This window comes from Amblyraja radiata, chromosome 9, assembly GCF_010909765.2.
Source record: "Amblyraja radiata isolate CabotCenter1 chromosome 9, sAmbRad1.1.pri, whole genome shotgun sequence".
Lineage (NCBI taxonomy): Eukaryota > Metazoa > Chordata > Chondrichthyes > Rajiformes > Rajidae > Amblyraja > Amblyraja radiata.
The window spans coordinates 36,749,558-36,753,482 of NC_045964.1; the positions used below are offsets into that span (position 1 = coordinate 36,749,558).

Below are 3,925 nucleotides of genomic sequence, written 5' to 3' on the forward strand. Positions count from 1 at the left end.
GTGCTCGGAAGGCCCAGACCACGGATGAACATCTGGGAAGATCGGAGGGGAGGCTGGTTGGACTATGGTGCCTTCCTCACCTTGGTGCCACTGTGTTATGTTGTGTCGTGGACTTTCTGTGTTTGTGCTTTTCTTTTTTTAATTCAATTTTATTTTTAATATGTTTTATTATTTATTATTTATTTATTTTTATGATACTGCCTGTAAGGAAAATTTATTTCGTTGTCTCTAATTGAGACAATGACAATAAATTTGAATACAAAACTATGGGACATAGCGGGGACACGTGTGCAGACATCTTGTATACCTTAGAATGGTCCCAGAAGCTGATCAATTAAATTGTTTATCAGAAATACCTTGACTGGTTTCTCTACAGAAACAGATGGCAGAACAAAAAGGCAATACAACTTCTCCACATCACAAGAAAAGCTCCAACCTAAGATGTTATTAAAGGATCTATTAAACTATCTAGGTCCCATCCATAAAATAGCATTCGGACTCGAAAAGGGGCTCAACTTTATAAAAACCTATGTGTCTGTCATCAACAATAGAAGGTAAAACAACTTAATAATCACTACCAAGGTATTTGTTGTGTATTAATTACACTAAGGAAGCTTTAAATGCCTTTGTTAATTAAAGGCAAAAGCAAATGGGCAAATGTTTCTGGATGTTCGACCCAATGCCTTTGGCTCCAACTCATGGCACCACTGTAACAATAATGAACAGCAAATAATGGCAGTCCTCTGGATAACTAACTGCAGACTTCAGTGCTCCATTTTTATTGACAACTCAAAAGCTGTGTTATAATAGGGCAGTCCTGCCAATGTCTCCAAAATCTCCCAAATCAATTTTATCTTGACGTTGTTATCCAAATTTTATGCAACTCACAAAAATCTTCCCATTGCCTTCTCTATTCCAAAGAAAATAATCCACCTTAACCAAACTATCATTGTAGCAAAACATTTTCCGTCCTTGTTAATCTCCTCTGCACCGCATCCTACGGAATTATTTCATAGCAAGGCCATTCTTTGGAAAGTGAACCAAAATGTCACCCACGTGACCAGGTGTCGTCACATAAAGTAATGCATTAAAAATTATTGTTAGAGATTAATCTTATTCATTGCAATTTTCCTACCTACAGAACTATGATGCATGTCTGCTAAAGATATGAACATTCCAGCTATTTAAAATTCAGTTTGAAAGATGAAACTGAGTTATGAAAAAAATGCTTCCCTGTGAGGTCACACACCTGACAAGTCATATTTGACCTCTGACCCTAAACAAACATGGTCAGCAAAACATATAAAAATTTCACTTGATAAACTTTGAAAAAAAAAGAATCATATATACAGTACAAAACAATATACCTGTAATGCTTTCAGAATTAGAAGAGATGTGTTCCACAATTTTTCATATTTTGGTCACACATGTGACTAAGAATAGCCCAGTAATCTAATGACCAGAACTGTCCACATCTCTAGTTTCCCTCTCCCCTGATTCTCAGTCTGAAGAAATACCACCCATTAATTCTCTCCAGAGATGCTGCCTGTCCAGCTGAGTTACTCCAGCATTTTGTGACCATTTTGATAAACCTCTTCTGCACCCTTTCCAAGACCTCTACATCCTTGCTGGAGAAGAATGACCAGAACTGTACACAATGTACACCATTTGTAGCCCAAAGAAAATGCTAAGATAACTATGTCAGAGCTTCTCAATGTTCTTCCCACCTACTTTCTTCAAATAGCGTGAATATTTTTCTCGTTAACCTGCAATTACTGTTAGTGATAGGAAACCTTATAATACTTAGTTGGCCCAGAGAGCCAACTTGCCCACACTGATCAACATGTCCCATCTACACTAGTCCCACTTGCCTTCATTTGGTCCATGTGTCTATCTTTGGTCCATGTACCTGTCTAATTGCTTCTTAAACGTTGCGATAGTCCCTGCCTCAACTACCTCCTTCGGCAGCTCGTTCCATCCAGCGGAACCATCCTATCAGTCCATTTCTCCTCTAATTTTCCTATAAAGTTTTTTCAATGCCCAGGTACAATTACCTTTGCCCCAATTTGGAACGTTTATTCTTATTTTAATCACAGCTTATAACTATGCTAAATCTAACTGAATTATGATCACTATTGCTCTCCTACTGATACTGCTCCAATTTATTCCCTAAAACTTAATTCAGACCTTTTTCCCCATCCAATTTATTGTGCTTATTACTTAGATTTTTTTTTAAATCTTACTAATGCAAAGTAGGAATTTTGTACAATTTCTGCCATTTATTACTAAGATATAATAATGCGAGCTGATTTTGTACCATTTCTGCCATTTATTACTAAGATATAATAATGCGAACCCTCTAACACTTAGCAACAGATGCTGGTTTACAGCGAAGATAGACACAAAATGCTGGAGTAACTCAACGGGTCAAGCAGTATCTCTGGAGAAAAGGAATAGCTGACACTTCGGGTCAAGACCCTTCAGGGGTCAGGGGAGAGGGACATTTAATTTTGTTGTGATGTCTGTGTTTAAGTGCTATGGTGAAACAGCCTGTCATTAATTCAATGTTCGCGTACTGATTCCAACATCGTTCTTCATAGCTGGTAGTGCCAGCGCCATCTTCACAAGCGTTGAGAAGACAATCCTCGCAAAAGATGAAATAGAACGTTTACTTTGCAATATCTATTTCATGTGAAAACTGCAATCGATAAGACTTCACATAACTGTCTAATACGTATTTCAGCTAATAACACTTGTTCATCCGAAAATACTTGGTCTTGATTGAAAATTACAAGGTGCAGTTAATGAAGTTTTCTCCTTGCGGGTTCCTGCCTACAACTGGTGGTTATGTTTTTTTTCATTACTCGGAGTTCATCTCACCTTGAAGCTGTGAAGTGCATAAGATGTGCTGACAGATGAGAGAAGCTGAGCGACTGGTAGCCGTGTCCCAGGCCTTTGCTGCTCCACGCCGGGCGACTAGTATCCGTGTCCCAGGCCTTTGCTGCTCCACGCCGGGCGACTAGTAGCCGTGTCCCAGGCCTTTGCTGCTCCACGCCGGGTTACTGGTAGCCGTGTTCCGGATCTTTGCTGCTCCACGCCGGGCGACTAGTAGCCGTGTCCCAGGCCTTTGCTGCTCCACGCCGGGCGACTAGCAGCCGTGTCCCAGGCCTTTGCTGCTCCACGCCGGGCGACTAGCAGCCGTGTCCCAGGCCTTTGCTGCTGCAGGCCTCGCCTTTGCAGCGACTGTTGGGCGCTGTTGCTTAGCAACCATGGAACGGGAGGCCGCGCCTCCATTGCAGGACCCGGACGCGCGTGCCCGTGAAACCTCCAGAGTCACTCTCTTCGGCGTTGCTGCACGACAACTGCCATGCAAAATATCCACATTGTCCTTATTCCTCCAAAAATAACCAAACGCTTTTTGGATTTCCACAAGATGCCACCTCTCTTATCTGCGACCTCACGCTCCAGGAGAAAAATGACTCCGCGCGTCCAGCGTTTCCCTGCATCTCCAAACCCTCCAGACCCGGTAACATCCTCGTAAAATCAAACAGAAACAAAGAACTGCAGATGCTGGTATATACAAAAGATAGACATAAAGCGCTGGAGTAACTCAACATGTACATGTAGCATCTATGGAGAAAAAGGATAGGTGACGTTTCGGATCGGAAACGTCTTCAGACTGAAAGTAGTGGGGGCGAAGAGCTGGAGGCAAGAAAAGACCAGAAGCAACCAGGCCAGCCACAAATGACTTCAGGTAGAGTGGTGCCTTGGTTGGGTGAACCCAAGTGGGATGCAATGAATGTGGAAGGTTGAGGATCTGGTTAAACGACTAGGGGTGGAAAGGGACAAGGCGGAAGGGGATGTAGGTAGAAGTTATTTAACTTTAGATAATTCAATGTTCATACCGCTCGCTTGTGAGCTACCT

At 42.0% G+C, this 3,925-nt stretch overlaps 1 protein-coding gene across 1 annotated transcript in view; it reads right to left on the minus strand.

Annotated features, from left to right (window-relative positions):
- LOC116976616 overlaps positions 1 to 3,519 on the minus strand; it is a 103,749-nt gene extending 100,230 nt beyond the window's left edge. Inside the window, exon 1 of the mRNA XM_033026442.1 lies at positions 2,881 to 3,519. The gene's annotated coding sequence lies outside the window, so the exon portion shown is untranslated. The remainder of the gene's footprint in view (positions 1 to 2,880) is intronic.
- Positions 3,520 to 3,925: the final 406 nt, after the last annotated feature.